Below are 19,796 nucleotides of genomic sequence, written 5' to 3'. Positions count from 1 at the left end.
ATGAAGCTGTCAGTCAAGCCAGGAACCTATTTCAGGCTGGAGAGTCTCATGTCTGGCTCCCTCGGTGGCTTTTGTCGGTCTTTTGTTGATCATTGGGAAAATGAATTTTAACAATAATTGGTGTTAGAAGTGACTAATTAGCAAGGTATGTATACAGAAACTCAGAGAGGGTTTTCAGTGGGCTCTTCTCCTGTTGAAATGTATTGATCTTGACATGTATTTAATCAAGAGGGTTCTTAATCTTTCCAAAGGGGCTGCTTCCTATCTGTCATCTTCCTCATCCTGAGAGACACGGGGCTTTGGATGAACAGGAAGGTAACCCCTTTCCTGCCAACTACTGAGTTGCTAATTTCTCTTAATTCTTTCCTTTTCTGATAGTAACTTTCAAAAACATTATTATTAGCTGGGAGATTTTGGTGTGATATTTTGAGTATTATCCTTATATTGTACCACATTATATTTTCCTTTGATTGTCTGCTTCTGAAATATTTCTTACATTAATTTTTCAGTGAATCCAGAAATTTTTGCAAAACTATACAAAAATTAACTTTCTCTTATGGAAGTTACAGAGAAAATAGGCCTCTCTTAATAGAGCTGTTTTGCTTCAAATGAACTTTGATAGAATGTACCTTTTAGTTTCAAATTGGTGAGAAATTATTTGTACAGAAAATCCACATCTTGCCCCTTGTTGTTATTGGTACCTGTAGTTTTAGTCACACTTTATTTATGTATTTATTTATTAAAAGTTCGGTTTTGGGCTTCCCTGGTGGCGCAGTGGTTGAGAGTCCGCCTGCCGATGCAGGGGACAGGGGTTCGTGCCCCGGTCTGGGAAGATCCCACATGCCGCGGAGCGGCTGGGCCCGTGAGCCATGGCCGCTGGGCCTGCGCGTCCAGAGCCTGTGCTCCGCAACGGGAGAGGCCACGGCAAAGAGAGAGGCCCGTGTACCGCAAAAAAAAAAAAAAAAAAAGTTCGGTTTTATTTATTTATTTTTTATTTATTTCTTAATTTTTGGCTGTGTTGGGTCTTTGTTGCTGCGTGCAGGCTTTCTGTAGTTGCCACGAGCGGGGGCTACTCTTTGTTGTGGTGTGCAGGCTTCTCATTGCGGTGGCTTCTCGTTGCAGAGCATAGGCTCTAGGCGTGCCGGCTCAGTAGTTGTGGCACACAGTCTCAGTAGTTGTGGCTCGGGGGCTCTAGAGCGCAGGCTCAGTAGTTGTGGTGCACGGGCTTAGTTGCTCCGTGGCATGTGGGATCTTTCCGGACCAGGGTTCGAACCCACGTCCCCTGCATTGGCAGGCAGATTATTAACTACCACGCCACCAGGGAAGTCCCTATTCACACTTTATGTGTAAGGAGAATAAGAACCAGAGAGGTTTGCATGACTCAGAATTAAACAGGAAATAGTGGAACAAACAGAGGGACCTAAGAACAGAAAGCAGTCTCTTCCCTCCAGGTTGAGAACTTTCTCCCCACCAGTAGCCATCCCTACGGCACCAGCTGCCAGCCCTACGGTACCAGTGTGGTCTAACTGAAGTAGTAGGCATGCACTGGAATCTGGTGGGCACACTTGGAGAAGTTATGATAAAGTCAGGTTATGAAGGGCTTTACAAGTTGGATGGAAGAGGCTAGAAATGAGAAAAGTTGTGTCAGGGGGTTTCCAAATTCAGTTACTTGCTAGGAGGACCCCTAAGATTCAGCATCCATTTGTGCTCACAGCTGAGATTAATTACAGCAAAATGTTGCAGAGCAAAAGCAGCAAAGGGAAAGGGTGCGTGGGTGATGCCTTGGGGAAACCAGCCCTGAGCTTCCAAAGGTCCTCTGCCCATGTAGTCACACAGGACATGCCTAATTCCTCCAGCAACAAACTGACAACACGTGGAAAATGTTGTCCACCTGGGAGCTTACTAGAGACTCCACGCGCAGGAGTTTTATTGGGGGCTGGTCCCGTGGACATCCTCTGCCGAGTACCCATCAGAATTCCAGGCTCCCAGAAGGAAAGCGGGCGTTCGGCATAAGCCACATCGTTTGTACCAACAGTTTGGGCCCAGCAAGTCACCTGATCAGCTGGGAGCAAAGGGAACTCTTTCCCAATCAAGCACCAGCCAAGGGCCACCCTTGCGAGCAGGGCTTTCTAAGGATAGCATCTCAGCCCTGCTGTGCACAGGAGCTGTTGTAGGTTATTGAACAGCTACGGTGACCTTGAAAACCATGGTTCAAAAGATTCCACTGGAGTGGAGTGGAGAACAGAGTGGAGCCGGGAGATTGGAAATAGTCCAGTCCAAATCTCAGCTATCAGTGTGAGAATAAAAAGAGGAGGGATAGATGTGAGAGATAGTTGGCCAGGAGAATAAATGGCTTGGAGATAAGGAAGGAGGGAACAGGAAGATGTTTTCAAGTCTGGGAAACGAAATACCTGGTAGGTCTTTTTCTGGCAGAAGAGGGTTACTCAGGTAGAGCCACTCAGTGGGGGGGAAACAGTCTAAATTCTGGATATATTGATTTGACATATAAATCATATATATTACGTTTAGAATATATATGTATATTATATATTATAAAGTAATCAAAGTATATGTATATTTATTGTATATATTATAAAATAGGCATATTTTACCACCAATGAAATACATTCAAGATATTGGTAAATTATTAAAAAAACTGATTCTAGCATGAAATTCACGTCCATAGTATATTCTTGTGTCATGATGAGATAAGTAGAGTAAATCGCATAATAAAATAATTAGTGTTGAGAGGAAAATTTGACTTGTAGGAGCAGTGAAGGAGACACTGTTAACAGACATAATTTTAACCTAGAAATAGTATTCACGTCATTTAAAAGTATTTATTTGTAGCAACTTTTATTCTCCTTACCACTCATTGACAGTTGGAACGCTTTACCTGAGCTGTGTAATCTCATCTTGATTTTTTAAAAAACATAAATAGCTCATGTTTTCTTATGTGTTTGCAAGTAAGAAAGAAGTAGCCTGTGAGCAATCCCCTAGAGGTTTCTGTGCCGTATCTCCAGCCACCTGGCTTCTGAGAGTCCACAGTTATATTTCCTCCCCATAGTTAATACATTAAATATCCAAGTCCTATATATTGATTATAATATAACTGCTTTTGATCAGAAAAATAATCATTTCACTTAGCCAAAACAACATTTCTTCATTCTACATGTGTTTTTTTTTTTTTTTTTAATGAAGGTTCTCTCTCACTTGTGGGCGCAGAAAGTATAGTAACAGGTTTGGGATAATTTTTAGACTTGCATGTGTGGGGGACACATGTGATGCAGGAGTTGGGCAAAACTACTTCCTAAATATGTATTGTGGAGACGACATTCTTATGTTATACAAATTGGATGTGTCATGATTTTAAATGTCACCTTCGGATTTAATGTAAGAAATTCCTGACTGGCATTTTCTCGACTTTCCTTAGAAGTGACCACGTAGCTATGGAAACTTACTTTCAGTTCCTTGCTGCTCAAGAGTGAGATTTTTCTCTTTCCTTCTGGCGAGCCCTCCCCGCCCCACCTACTCCTGTTCCTCAGAACTCTTGCCATCTGCTTTAAATGTCAGGACTCCCGTAAGTGGGGGGTGGGATGGGGCATCCTTCATTCTACTTGGATTCACAAAGTGGAGGTGTAAAAACAGGAAGAAGATTATCTTCTTTATCTTCCACGAGACTGTTTTGTTTGCTGTGAATTTTTAAAACTCACATCCTGTGTTGCTCTTAAGTACTTGAATTAGGTACACCAATTGTTCAAATAGAATAAATGGTTGAGGAAGTCAGAGTTAAAAGACAATATGGGAATGAAAAAGCAAAGCCAGGACTAGATGAGTCTGAGAGGTGTATACCTTCATGCCTTGTGGATGAGGTAGGTTGCAGGTTTGGCTCTTAGGTTCCTAGCAGGGAAAGTGAAGAGGAAAACATGATCAGTGACAGATTTGAAATATCTGTAAGATAAAAACCCAAGTTTTCCAAATCCTAAAACCCAAGAGGAGATTCTTCTGTAGATGCTCTTTAAGGGTAAAGGACAGTAATTCACCAGCACCCTGTAACAGATAGTGAGACTCATATGGCTGTTGGCCAGGATGGCATCAATATATGCTTATTTATATGCTGCACAAACCTACTTGAGCAGAAGCAGTTCTAAAAAGACCACCGATTCCCAGTACACAGTCCTGCCCAAAAGCAAAATTAAGGAAATTCAGAGGAATAGGCAGCCCTGTATCCTTTGGGTGATTATATCCATGGATGTATTTCTCCCAACTGGGATTTTAATAAGAATTACTCAACACAGAATATTGGTTTATTATCTCTGACTAAAACCAGGAGTGGCAGTGTTGCCAGAGTATCTGGGGGTCAATGGAGGAAGTGTTGCTGAACCCAACTTGGGTCCGCTCGCCTGAGTGAAGCCAATCTGTTGACACCGGTTGTGGTGAAGGAAAGTGCAGCATTTATGGCAGGCACCAAGCAAGGAGTCCAGGTAGCTCGTGCTCAAAAGGCCTGAACTCCCCAAAGCTTTCAGGGCAAATTTTTTAAAGACAGGGGAGGGGAGGGGGGTTGTGGGGTGTGTGATCAGCTTGTGGACAGTCTTCTGCTTGGTTGGTAGTGAGATAATCGGGAATCAACATCATCAACCTTCTGGTTCCAAGTGGTCTGGGGTCCGCACACTTGTGGGCAGCATGCAGTTAGCTTCTTCCACCTGGTGGGTGTTTGAGTATCTGCAAAACTGCTCAAAGAACATGGCTCAGAATATTATCTATAGCCCTCGAGAAGGAAGTAAAGGTCCCTGACTTTGTTTAATGGCTAAACAATTATTATTGTGTCTTGCTTGACTGTTTACCTTTCTTTCTGCATTTTCTCACTTCTCTGATTAAATTTACTCTTTGGAACTCGGGGAAGGCCTAGGAGGCTAGTTTTTCTACAGGCAAGAGGCAGGTGGAGGACATGGGGTGGGGGGGAGCTCTGTTCCAGGAAGGCCCCATAGGGTCCTACTCGGCTACAGAAGGACACAGTTAATTTTCTATAGCAAAATTTAAGAACACATCTCTAAATGGATGGTCACTGTGGCTTCACTCAGGGATGAAAACAAGGGAGGACCCATAGCAGAGATAAACATCTTCCTCCAAAAATAGTCCTGGATCCACTTCAAACCAACAGAGAACATAATTCTATCTCAGGTTGTCTTACCTTTGTAGCAGCTATTTGGAAAAGTTAAAAATTTGGGCTAGGAATCACGGAACAACCACATTGCTCAGAAATGAAATGTCATTAAAAGCACAGTATGTTATGCCCACTGGAAAGGAAGTCTTAAAATGCATCATGCTGAAATGCAATGAACTACCCATGAGGAACGAATCCTCAGGGGCTAGCATTTGGTACAGAACAGGCTGCAAAAATAAACTCCCAGACATGATGCTTAAATTTGGATCACATTCCTGCTCATTTCAAAATACAGGCAACCAACCTATAGAACGTTTGCATTCCTTTCTCTAAAGAATAATTTTTTAATAAGCAGGTCAGTGTATTTGAAAATGGAATTTTATTTGACATAAACTAATGGTTCAATGGTGAGGAAATTTAGAGCCCATATGTATTTCTAATACCTCTTGGAATGCTTTCAGACGTGTTCACAACCACTCTTCTCAGAGTACCTGACTTCAGAATGCCAGAAGTTTTCCACTTTACCCTTCAAAGTGTGCTAGTGTAATGGAGAAGTCCACTTCAAAGAAACACACATAATTTAAATTCTCCATGCATACTGCACTTATATTCAGAAAGAAAGAAAGTCTCTAAAAACTTGGTGTTTGATAAGAAAGAAATACAGACTATTCAATACAATGAAACCTATTTTGTTTCAAGTATGACGAAGTTCGATGGAAAATGCTGATAAGCTTGCTTTCCATAATGACTTCAGTCTGCTCCCTAACCTGACATCTCTTACCACATCTCTGTTGCCAGGCAACAGCAGAGAAATAAAACCTGTGTGAGTAAGGAAAGTTTCCTATGTAAGAATGGGTTGTATTCTTTAAGCGGGTGAACTGCCCATTTAGAATTTTAAATACTGTTTTTCATGTTAAAAATATTATCAGTGGCCATTCAGCACCCAAGCCAGCCACTGTAAGTCTGTTCAATTCCCGATGCTCTTGAAGGATTGAAAAGTAGCACCTTTCCTAGCCAGAGTGAATAGGATGGGTAGTAAACCCCTCTACCTCTAAGCATCCTCCTTATGAGAATTATAACAACTGTACCATAACTAACAAATAATACTCTTTTTAAAGACTCATTAGTAAGAGAAACACAAATATCATATGACATCACATATGATGATATGTGGAATCTAAAAGTATGATACAAATGAACTTATTTACAAGACAGAAATAGATTCACAGCCATAGAAAACAAACTTATGGTTACCAGAGGGGATAGTGGGGGTGATAAATCAGGAGTTTGGGATTAACATGTACACACTTCTATATATCAATATAAACTAGATAAACAAGGACCTACTGTATAGCACAGGGAACTATACTCAATATCTTGTAATAACCTATAATGGAAAATAATTTGAAAATATATATATAAGTATCTATAACTGAATCACTTTGTGTACACTCGGAACTAACACAACGTTGTAAATTAACTATACTTCAATTTAAAAAGAGTGAATTATCAAAAAAATTGATCATAGTAAATAAATTCCAATGTTTTGAGCACAAAAAAAGACTCAGTGTACATTTTAGAAAGTTTGAATCATAAATAGTAAATATATAAAACAGCACTGACTACAAGTTGTGAAGGGGTGTGTCTTCAGCCGTAAGCCAAGTTCATCTAGCTGTATAGCTGGACTTTGCTATAGAAGTACCACAATTTAACTATACCAATGATTTGGTATGAATTATACCAATATATCGCCATGGGAAAATATCAATATATTAAGAATTCCAACTAGGGATACCAGATAAACATCCTCCACTCAGATGCGTTGAAAGTTAGCTATGGAAAGCTGTCTCCTCTTGGGACATACACAGAGGAAAAGAAGCAAGATTTTCACTTCTGCAGAAGAGAAATACACATCTCTGGGTTAGTCACCAAACCTAGTGTTATGAACTGTGTAGTAAAATACATTTACCCCTTAAGAGGCCAAGAATATGCTCCTCTCTCATCCCTCCCTCTCATCCCTCAGGTGGGCTACTCATTCACAGTGGGGGTATCCCAGATTTGAGGACTGCTTTGTATATTACACCTCAGCAACATTTTAATCTAATTGTTCACAAGCCTTGCTGACTCTTAATTGCTGTTTTGGTCCTGCACACAGCAGTGACAGTGATTCCAAATTAGAAAGTGAGTGATTGACAAAAAGTGAGTGATTGAAACATTTGATTAACTTCATACAATAAGTACCAATACTTGGTAAAAATATTTGGAGGGACCCGACTACCCTGTTTAAAATGCAGCCATCCAACTAAAAATGTTCTGCTCACCAAAACAGATTCTGCAGTTATTTTGTCTCCTTATTTTTTCCTTTAGTTTGCCTCTAGATCTGAAGGGCTAATTTTGAGTATTCCTATTCCAGATTACTGAAAATTGTCCTAAAAAGCTGTGCAGTCCTGTTGAAAGGAAACATTACCCAATCAAATCTGCAGATTATAATCAGGATGCATTTTATAGGGACTTCCCTGGTGGTCCAGTGGTTAAGAGTTCGCACTTCCAATGAAGGGGCTGTGGGAACTAAAATCCCACATGCAGAGTCGTGCAGCCAAAAAAAAAAAAAAGATACATTTTATAAAATTGTATTTATGGAAAAGTTCCTTAGGAGATGGCGTAACCAGCACTAAGCTCAGTCTTTTAAGCAGTTCCTCAAGTTTTTATAACCGAAAGTCTTGGTTTTCTTTTTCTAATTTTTCAGCTTGAGTTTCTTAAAGAATTCTGTAAGTTCAAAGTATGTCGGGGCTATGCCAGGGCTCTTTGAATAAGTGGTTAACACACAACAATGTATTCAATCACAACTTCTTAATTTGGAAATTCAGGGGTCTGAAAATACGGACTTGAAGAGCAAAATATTTCACTTGGTTCCTCCATTAGAGAACCTGGGAATAATCTGTATATATACTGCTAGGAAGATGCCTTGGGGAAGGTTACTGGAACTTCGTTAGTCTCTCCTCTTGTTGACAAATAATCAGTATCACCCACAGATGTTTTGCATTTAATCAGGGCTCCCTGGGGAGCCTCCTAGCAAACACGGAGATACCTCTGGGAAATCTAGATCCATATTTTCACACTGAGTGTTTCAAAAACATTCTTTGATATTTCGACAAAGCCTTTGCTTTCTCTCATACCTGACTTTTTTTTTTTTTTTCTTTTTAACCGTCTAGAAGAATTGGTATAAACCATAGTGGAAGGAGATGGGAAGCTTTTGAGTATGGATGGGATGGTACTCCATGGAGGACCAGCAGTCTTCACATTTTTTTGCTTCTGTCTCACCTTAAAAAAGTTTGAAAAACTACGTACCCCTTGAACATTTTTAGGCTCACACCTAAATGCTTTTATGTTAAATTTTTTAATGTTAAATTTAAATGGTTATACAGCATGTGGTTTCAGCTATCATGCATATATTATACTTTTCATAATCAAAAAAGTACATCACTCTTTTATATGTATCTTTCAATATCATAGCAATTTGCTATCTGTCATCTATTTTATGACAGGAACAAACTTTTCTCTTACAGGTATTTTGCATCATTTCTTTTTCTCCTTAAACTTTTATTTCTTTCTACTTCCTCTACAGAATATAACCCTCACGTGATATTTTTATGCTTGAAAGTATTTTATTGATTACCTATCATAATTGTCTGCAAAAACTGGGTATATAAATTGAAATTTGAACTTTCGTTTTATGTGACCATAACGTTCTAAGTTTGAAAAATATTTTCTGGATTAAGTGATTAATTATTAGCAGTAGATGCTTTGATCTAAACACCACCAATATACTACATACTATGATAAACAAGCATAAAAAGTAAAATGTTGTTGGAAATTAATCTCTTTATAAGACAGAGCATTTTTTTCTGTTAGTTTATATATTTGTGGGTAAATATTACATAGTGCTAAGATGAGACAAGGTTCAGCAAAATCCTTCCTTCTTCCCTCCCTCCTTCTTTTTTCTTCTTTTTCTTTCTCCATTTCGTAGCTAAACACAAAATTGTTGAGGTACAAAAGTAGATGTAAATGGAAGAAGAACCATACTACAGCAAATGTTCCCCAATTCTTTGAATATAATATATATAATATATGATATGATATGATGTGAGCTACTTCATTTTGCCCTTCCTCAGCTTGGTTGAGTGGAAAAGATGAGAATTTACCTGAGTTGTAAAAGATTCGTTAATCAGTCACCTAAGTGTTTCCAATCAGTGAAGAACTTGACTTTGGCAGTCTGTGGCTAGTCCCCTTTCTTGCCCTCCAGAGGGTCACCATCCTGGGATGACATGCTACACAGCTTAGGCATGGGAGCTGGTTTGCCTTTGCCTTGTCCAGTGGGAGGAAGGGGCTTATGAAGTAGGAGGTGAGAAAGGAGAACCTCAGAATGCAGACGCTTTCTCAGGCAGATCCGTTTTAGGGTCTGGAGGTTAAGAATCCAGAAACTGAGTCCCTTACAACTAGACAAGTGGCAGCATCTTCCTTCAAAATAATTTTGTGTGCTCCTGGAGGCATCCGTATTCCAGTTTGAAGAGCATTATTGTAGATGATAAATATTTTGCTGTGCGGTAGTTTGTTTGAGGGAAAAGTTCTGATGATGTGTTTAGTTGCCCTATCAATGTCACCATTATTTGAAAAACAAAGCCCTATTAGGTAGAATTCTGATGTCTGTGTCCCACCCCACATTGTCCGATGTCTCCCCGCTCCTCTTATTCAATACACAAACTTGATAGAGGATGTGAAAGGCTCAGGGAATCGGGGTTCCACTGGTGCAAAGGAATTTAGTAGGAGTGGAGGAGTTGGGAAAGGAAATGAGAATTTTTGTTCCCTTGGAAACTTAGATGAAAAAGTGAGGTGACAAAGTTGAGCTTCCTCGACTTCCTGACCCATTACTTATAAACTTATATATATATTACACCTAAGCCCATCTTCCTCTCATTTCTGAGGATGAGGGGTCGTTCTCAGCTCAAGGACGTTGCCTCCACCTGTCCTCCATCCATCTCCTCCAGAATGTTGCCCAGGGACCCACCACCTGCTCCATTATTCCACCCTCTCTTCTGTGGTTCTCTCCCCTTACGGTACGATCACGTTCAAGGCTATCTCAGCCTCATCAACCCCTTTCCTTGATCCATTTCTTACTAGCAACTGTCTCTCTCCTTACCTTATCTACTTCCTCATCTCTAAATTGGCAGTAATAATAGTAGCTACATGATAGAGTTACTGAGAGAATTATATGAACTAATACGTGCAGAAGATCCAGAGCCCTGTCTTCCCCTGTAAGACGTCAACGGGTTAGCAATTCTTATTAGCCACGTTTATGGATATTTAAATGTCTGCCTTTCTTTCTTTCTTTTCAATCCACTGAATTATTTATCCCCAAAGGTCAGGAGAAATTGCCCTGGCAAGGCCACTTGTGACACTTGTATTTTAAATCCAGTGGACTCTTCTCAATCCCTATTTTTGTGGATGACATAACTAGCCCTACGTAGTCTCTCCCTGACAGTTTCCTCCTGGGTTTCCTCACAGCCATCCTCTCTCATACCCAACCCCTGACCGTAAGTGACCCCAAGGGTTCTCTTTGGCCCAGATCCTTATTTTTATCCATGTTGCCTCTGTGATCCTAATATCCCCTGATCTTCAAGCAAATATTTTATTGACTGTCAGAAATATGAGCTCAATACCTCGCACACAACTCAGGTTCAACACGGACACAACGTAATTGATCATTCATCTCACATTCTTTCCCACCTCCCCCAACAATGTATTTCTTCACCCCATTTCTTTTTTTTTTTTTAAAGATGTGGTTTTTCTTTTCTTTTTTTTGTTTTTGAAGATGTTGGGGGTAGGAGTTTATTAATTAATTTATTTATTTCTGCTGTGTTGGGTCTTCGTTTCTGTGCAAGGGCTTTCTCTAGTTGTGGCAAGCGGGGGACCACTCTTCATCGCGGTGCGCGGGCCTCTCACCGTCATGGCCTCTCCCGTTGCGGAGCACGGGCTCCAGACGCGCAGGCTCAGCGGCCATGGCTCACGCGACCAGCCGCTTCGCGGCATGTGGGATCTTCCCGGACCGGGGCACGAACCCGTGTCCCCTGCATCGGCAGGCGGACTCTCAACCACTGCGCCACCAGGGAAGCCCCGCCCCATTTCTTTATCAATAAATGGCACCACCACCAACCATAGTCCCCTAAGCTAGACACCTAGATTCATCACAGATCCCTCCTCTCATAGTCACACAGTTAATTCAGTCAAAACCTGGGCCTTGGGTGGAAACTGTGTCAAGAAATGGGACATCAAGTCCTGTTGGTTTTGCCTTCTGTATATTTCTCAATCCATCTCATTTTTCCCATCCCTACTATTAGTGCCCTAATAATAACTTAATATAACCATGACGATAACTCATTTATTAACATTATGAGTTATTATTTCTTGCTGAAAGGATAGCAGAGCTCTTCTATTTGGGGCCCCTGTCACTAAGCAGTCTTAATCTCAACAATCCTTTCTCCCAAATGCCTTCAGAATGATAGCTCTGAAATACGCATCTAATCCCGTTGCTCCCCTGACTACCACCCATCACCCAAAGGTAAAATTCAAGGACTTACCTTAATATACAGAAGCATCAGTCACCTCGGCCTTACCTGCCTCTGTTCAATTTTTTTTCCCATCCTCCCTTCTCACAGAGTTCCCCATACTCCTGACTGTTTCAAAGATCCTGTGTCTTTTCTAATTCAATTGTTCCTTCTGCCTGGAACGCCATTCCCCATCCTCATCCCATCCTTCTTCTGTCTAAACCCCTGTTCATCCGGTAACACTCAGCTTAGGCTGGGCTGGGTGTTCTCATAGCACCTTGGCTTACCTCCAGCTGAGCATCCCCAAGTGAAGTGAAAGGACTTGTTCACATGTCTGTTCTCCCACTGGACAAGTAACAAGTCTATTTCTCCCACCAAAGACCAGCTCTCTTTGTCCTTGCTAAGTACTAAGTAGTACTAAGTCACATAGTAAATGCTCAATAAAAACATCAGAAGAAAACTGCATAGAGACAGGGCTGGGAAGGTGCCAGGGGGCTCTGACAGGCCCCGAAGTGGTGGCGTGCAGACAAGAGCTTTGGGGACTTCTGTGGCTGAGTGATGGGGATGGGATATCACAGGGTGGCCAGTCAGAGACAGGCTGTTCATCATCGTCATTGTCAATGTTGTCTCTGTCATCACCATCACTACAGTCAACATTGATTGGGTCCCTGTGATGTACCAGACACGGCTTGTTTCATTTAATCATCTTTCTAGCTCTGTGAGGTAGGTACCCTGAGTTGTCCCCTGTCTATTGATGAAGAAACTGAGCCTTAGAGAGATTGAGTGACTTGCCCAAGGTCACACAGCTCATAACTGGTTGGGGGAGGAATGGAAGTGGGTTATACGACTAATTCTTCTTTTATCTAAGCTAGTGACGATCCCCGTTTTCACTGTTTAACTCCTGTTCGGCCTTCAAGAAACAATTCAGTTTGTAAACAGAGCAGCTAAGCAAAATTTTTAACTCTTTTGTTGTTTAACTCTTATTTTGAAATAATTTTAGACATAACAGAGGAGCTGTAAAAATAATAAGAAAGTTCCTGTGTATCCCACAGCCAGCTACCCCCGATGATAACAACTTACATAAAAATAGTACAATAATCGAAACTAAGACGTGGGTACAATACTATAAACTACAGACTGTTCAGATTTCACAGTTTTCCACTGATGTCCTTTTTCTGTTCCAGGATCCATTCCGGATCCCACCTTGCACATTAGTTGACTTAATGAGACCTCCTTCATCTCCTCTAATCTTGTCTGTCATGGCCTTGGTACATTGAAAGACTAACTCTAGATATTTTGTAGAATGTCCTTCCATTTGGCTTTGTCTCCTGTGTTCCCATGATTAGACTGAGGTTATGCATTTAGGAGAAAAACCTGTATAGGTGACGTGACCTCTCAGGGCATCATGTCAGGGGGCCCGTGACCTCTGTGTTAACATCTTATTATTGATGATGTTAACTTTCATCAGTTGGTCAAGGTGGTTCTGACTGTGAGGATAGCACGTATCCTTTTGTAGTTAAGAAATATATGTGGAGGGATACTTGGAAACTAGGCAACTTACATTTTTACCCCCTAATTTTAGCATTCATCAATTGATCCTGCCTGGAGCCATTATTCCTGTGGTTTTCTAATGGTGATTTTTCTATTCCCTTCATTCAGCCTACAATTATTAGTTGGAATTCTTCTGTAAGAGTTGTTCCTTCTACTTTCATGTATTTATTTGGTCATTTTTTTATGATAGTACAGACTCGTGCATATTTACTTGATTCTTTGGGTTATAATCCAATACTATTCTTATTATTTTTTTTTTTTTTTGCTCAGATTGTTCCAGCCTTGGCCATTAGGAGCTCCTGTGTCCCTTCCATATGACCCCCAACTTTATTTTTTAGCACTTTCTTACCTTAAAGTCCTAAGGATGCTTCAGGCTCAGCAAATGAAGCACATTTTTTACGTTAATTACAACTATGTATCCTACTTGAAAATTAAAATTTCTCATTGGACACCTCATTAAGTCCAATGATAGCCTCTTATGAAGGATTTACCTCCTGCGGCCATAAGAAAGCCGCAGAAGATACTACATTCTTGTTCTTTTCCCCCAATATAAAGTCATGGAAATTACTCTGTAAAGTATGGAATGTAACATTCAAGCCACATAACAAGGGCTACCATTCAATTTCCTTTCAATAAACGTGCAGACGTTCTCCTTCCTGATCAATGTACCCAAACAAATGTAGATTTTCAGAAGGGTGCAGTGGGGTATCCTGCAGTGTTGTCTAGAACTTTTAGGATCCGCTTTTAGGAACTTCTAATTCCCGTATTTAGATGAACTTGTACTTTACCTGAGGCTTTGACTTAGTTCAGTGACCCGTTGTCTCTTGAATTAAGTTTGAAAAAGTTAAAATTAAAAAGTTGCTCTTATCAGGCAGATTGTGCTGCCCGAATTGTTTCGTCCTCCTAAATGCTTCCCTGGGGAGCTTTTACTTACAAATTAATTTTAAGCTACGGACGACAGTTCTTCATTCTTAAAGTTACTGAATCTAGGCTGATGTCGACTGTGGCTGTCCCCCATCCATCACTCATCAGACTCTTGCTATGCAATTAATCACGGGAACCCACCTAATTTTAGGTTCAGCTTTAATCGGCTCTTGTGCTACCTCCATTTTTATATTACCCTTTTATACAAACACCTTAGATTACTTTCAACATTTCTGTAACTCAGAGTTGCAGGAGAACACAAGATTTTGAGAGGATTTGTAGGGACAGGAGCATGTTGGGGACAGTCCGTGGAGGTGCATATATTTTCATGTCTGGATGGTATCATAGTGTTTGAGACAAAGATCAAAATAAGATGGAAAAGAAAACTAGCCTATCTGTAGAGGTAGGCTAAATAACATGTTCGTGTTTTAGCATGCATAAAGGCGAAATTTTGAGTATAATAACTGATGTCATAATATACGTGCAGTATAATGAATTTTCTCTCGTATTACTAGAAAAACTGTTAATTATGTGGTAGGTGAAAAATATTTCATTTAGATCACATACCAAGAATCTGAGATAGTAATTAAACTGTCAGTAATTGTGTTTAGTGTTCCTTGTTTTTTCTAGAGAAGCAACCAAGTAAATATTGCATGATTGATATGAACTGCAAGAAGATTTCAAATTAAACCAAAGAACCGTGAATTTATAAACACTGACAGCCATAAGTTCATGTGTAGATTGATTATTTGTAACTCAGAAGACAATCTCCCATAGAAAGATTGTTGTAGTGGTTGGCTTCCCGGGTAACTGGACGGAAGTCTGTTTCATCCACGATGCATTTGAAAAATGGATAAACGGTAGTATTTCACTTCCACTGAATTGATGTTTTTCGCATGGCTGCTACGAAGCTTTGCTTTTGGGGTCCTATCTCTAGTGGAGGTTGAGTTAGCTAGGAGTTCACAGGTGGCCCCAATATAATATTTTCCTGGTGTCCTAAGATGGGGGAAGCAGCAGGACTCTGATGAAAGCAGGGACTTCCTCTAGTCGAGGTAGATACTCCAGGTACCCAAACTTTGTCTCTCTCTCTCTTTGCATAAAATCAGTGTTCTAAATGAGGAACCCAGGGAAATTTTTCTTCTCCATTTATTTGAAAACAGGGCTGTTAAAAGTTCAGACTTAATAATATGAGAACATTTCATGGTAGAAAACATCATCGTCTGTTCTATTGATCTCCAACTTTGGAGTAACTGTGGCTGCCTCAACTTCATAAAACCAAAACTGTAGCCAAATATTTTGAAGATCACAAAGTCCTCCGCAGGAAACAAGAAATGTATATTCATCTTCCTAAGGAGTGCATGCCAAATTTTTCTTTTTTGAGGTATTCTGCAGAAACAGGTCCTGGAAACTTTTCACTTTAGCAACAAGCATTTAATTAATTTCAGACACTGTGTAATGTTGGCAAGGAAAATTCTCCTAAAGTTCAAAAAACTCAGACTTGATGTAGTCTAATTGAATTAAAGCACCACTGTCAAAAACTAAGTACACTTGTAGAATATAAATGTCTGTCCTCTGGTACCCTCTGCCAGGTTATGACCCTTGGGGAAAATGAATGTATTTTTACATCAATGTGAATAATCATAGCTAACATTTACAGTGGGCTTCCTCTGTGCTAGGTACACTTGACATATTGATTCTCAAGCAATCTCAGGAAGAGGGTGACATGGTCATTCCCACTCTGCATCAAAGACACTGAGGCCTTGGATAATTTAGTGCACAGCCTGGAGATTCCAGAGCCAGGTTTAAACTCAGCTCTTAACACCTAGACTGTGCAGCTTCTATATAATTAAATCTAATACATAATGATTCTCCATACTACCAGCTTAAACGCTCCACGTAAGCATAATGGTACCTGGATACACATGCCATTCCCTGTTGTTACCCATTTCCGGGTTTTTCTTAGGTTCATTTCTTCTTCCCATTTGAAAGGGTCTCAGAGGATTTCTGTCCACTTGCAAAGCCCTGTTCCAAGTGGTTTAGGCCCCAGGTTCCATTAATCCTGCATGTTTATTGCAGGGTTCTGTTTTGGCATGGATTAAAAAAGCTTGACCACTATATGATTAAAAAAAATTTTTTTACAAATATATCAGAGTGCATTCATTCAAAGGAATGCTCTCTTCTTGGAGAGGAGAGAGGGATTTGAGTAAACACCTCTCTGCAGACAAGTGCAGTCCTACCATTTACCTGGTTGTGACCTTGGGCAGGTGCTGAACCTCTCAACTGTAAGATGGTATGTACACACTGCTATATTTAAAACGGATAACCAACAAGGACCTACTGTATAGCACAGGGAACTCTGCTCAATGTTATATGGCAGCCTGGATGGGAGGGGAGTTTGGGGGAGAATGGATACATGTATATGTATGGCTGAGTCGCTCTGTTGTGCACCTGAAACTATCACAACATTGCTAATCGGCTATACTCCAATATAGAATAAAAAGGTTTAAAAGAAAAATGGTATAATATAGATTTAGGGGTTTTCTGAATCTTAAGTAATAGAGTGTATTGCAGAATACTTACCAAGTGCCTGGCAGATAGCTAGTTCTCAATAAATGAGAGTTCTTTTCGTGAGTGGTTCTGTGGATCAAAGTCTTTTTGCAACTGCTTTTTGAACTTCCTTCCAAACTAGCGCATTAACCTCTTCTAAGAACTCAGTTGAAAGTGTTTATAGTTAAAACTCAGGGTTTTGTGTCTTTTTTCTCTTTTTGATGGCCAATGGTTCTGATCCCAGTTGACCCCTTTATTCATTAGCCTGGTGCTAAGTCATTTTGCCTCCTTAAAAAAAAAAATCCATCTTCAACAACATGAGTATTTGCAGTTTTTGATGGGGCTCCCAAACACTGAGACAGGTGCGCTTGAGAACTTCTCAGATAAGTGCTTTAAAAATGCTTTCAGCAGAGCTTCCCTGGTGGCGCAGTGGTTGAGAGTCCGCCTGCCGATGCAGGGGACGCGGGTTCGTGCCCCGGTCCGGGAGGATCCCACATGCCGCGGAGCGGCTGGGCCCGTGAGCCAAGGCCGCTGAGCCTGCGCGTCCGGAGCCTGAGCTCCTCAGTGGGAGGGGCCCCAGCGGTGAGAGGCCCGCGTACTGCAAAAAAAAAAAAAAAAATGCTTTCAGCAATGGCGACAAGACTGGGGGAAAAAAATCTTATTAGGAGCAGCACACATGTTAATATATAAGCACTTAGCTCGAAGCAGGTGTGATTAACTGCACTTACCCCTCTCCATCGGGCAACATAACCAAGTCAGATTAGCTGTTAAGGGCTCCTGGCTGCTTCTTCCCAGCTCCTCTGTGAACTGGATTTATGAGTTCAACACACGTTCTGTAGGTCGAGAGCCATCCTTCTTCACCTTGTCAAGCAGGCAGGCTCTCCAGGGGCACCCTGCTCCGCATCTTGGAGCCCACTGAGGTGAGACGGAGGTGGGGAGACCTCAGGGGCCTCCTGGCTGCACTGGCCGAGGCAGGGTGGCCAACAGGTATTATTGTGAGCTACCCTCATAACTGCATATAATGCCACCACTATTATATGAACTTAGAGCTAAGTGCTTTCTACATTATTTCATTCAGTCCTCTCGACGGTCCTTGAGGCAGGTTAGTCACTCAGTTTAGAAATGAGAAAGCAGATACAAGGAGATGAAGCAACACGGCCCAGGCCAAGGTCAGGGACGCAGGCGCATGGAGGAGCCAGTGGACTGACTCCAGGCCCGATGCTCTGTCCAGCACACAGGGCCAGGGACAGATGGAGAGACTCGGTGTCTGCCAGGCTTCCCCGCAGTCCATCCCCGATGGCCGTACCGACGGCTCCTCTTTGCCTGCCCTTTAATTCCTCTAACTGGATTGATCACTGAAATGCAGACAGTGAATGTGAATCAGTGGCGAAGCTCAGAGGCTGATGCTTTGGGCGGAGGAAGAATTGCGTCATTCTCCCCACCGTAGGGACAGCGTTTCGGGCGCCACATGTTCCTACTCCCGCCACACCGCTGGGAGAAATGGCAAGGTTTTAGTGCCTGCTCAGTCCCTGTCTGCAAATGATATGGATAAATATTTGAGTGCCTGCTGTGAGCCTTACTTAAGTGTCCCCGTTGAGTCTGGGTCTATGCATTTGCTTTTCCTTTGCATCCAGAAGTAGTGAGCCCCTCAGTACCACCTGTGCAGACAGACACCTAACCATCATGGGCCGCACCGTCTCCAATGACGACAGTCTCGTGACGTTCATTTGTCATAAATGTTCACTGAGCGTCTCTGACGTGCCAGGCAGCGTGCACGGTGGGGACACAGTGGTGAGCAGCAGCCCTGGGGTTTGATTCTAGTGACGGGAGATGGTGGTTCATCAAACACACCACAATGCGTAGTTGCCATGGTGGTACTTCCGGAGCCCGGAACGAGGGTGTATGACCCAGTTATGGCAGTTGGAAAAGAGGAATGGAAAGGGGCCAGTCTGACCAAGCAGAGGAAGGGGGCGTGGTTCAGGAGCCCGGCGAGAACTCAGGGCATTGAGGCTGCGTTAGAGGGGGTTGTCCCTGCCCTCAGAACATTGAGATGCAGATGTTCTTAGCATCCCACTTATGTCTCTGAGAGCTCACTGTTGTGGGGGGGGGGGAATTGGAGACCCGAGAAGGGACTATTACAGGATGGAGGGTGGGGAGGGGAGATGTGCACAGATCCAGGAGATTAAGGTAAAATGCAAAGAACTTGGTGACCGATCTGGTAAAGGAGCTGATGGAGTAAGGTGCCAGGAAGACACCAGGGTTTCTGACTTGCACGACTGGAGACAGTGGGGTCATTCACTGAGCCCTCTAGTACCTGGTGCTAGGAGTTATTTCAGGGCTTTTATTTAGGGTTAATGTGCCATGATACCCATCCTGGAAAGTACAGCTATGAGAAAGAGATACCTGCTTCATTCACAGAGCTTGCAATCTAATCACGGAGCGGGGGAGGGAGTGTTGAAGCTATTCTGTCTCCTAAGATTTGTTTAAAGTATGGCTGTGGCATAAACTTGGCAATGGTAATACACAAAGATGCTTCTTCCAAAGGGGTTGGGAGGTCTTAGAACTTGGGTGCCCTGGGGGAGGAAGAGGCTGGGGATTAGGAGACATTATTGGCAGGTAAAGGGATGATCTGGTGATCATTTTGAAAAGGTCAAAAGGTGCTGTGAATCACTGAATAAGACCATAATGCAGGCCAAGTGGAAAAACACGGTACAGGCTTCCAGCCTGAAATTACAGAATCTAAGACTCATCTTTCATGGGCATGCCAAGTGCAGTCAAAAGAATTGAGCCATTTATTGGGGGCAAGTGGGATGAGAGTGATTTGTGAAGACGGAGGGTGGACTGCAACTTCTTTCCCTCCAGCAGCCTCTTAAAAGTATCCACTGCCTGATCACTGCTACATCTTTATTAATATCACCATGGCAACCACTGATATGAAAAACGGTACTAGCCTGGACACTTCTGCTCCAGCTGATGTGACAACTCCCACTGCAGTGGTCATTTCCATT

General features: G+C 41.9%; 1 protein-coding gene across 2 annotated transcripts in view; it reads left to right on the top strand.

Annotated features, from left to right (window-relative positions):
- The window catches only part of EPB41L3 (erythrocyte membrane protein band 4.1 like 3), a 210,225-nt gene that overhangs the window by 45,745 nt on the left and 144,684 nt on the right, over positions 1-19,796 (top strand). The window lies entirely within an intron of this gene.

The sequence above is a fragment of the Globicephala melas genome, chromosome 13 (genome assembly GCF_963455315.2).
Source record: "Globicephala melas chromosome 13, mGloMel1.2, whole genome shotgun sequence".
Lineage (NCBI taxonomy): Eukaryota > Metazoa > Chordata > Mammalia > Artiodactyla > Delphinidae > Globicephala > Globicephala melas.
This window is presented reverse-complemented; position numbering and strand designations above follow the sequence as displayed.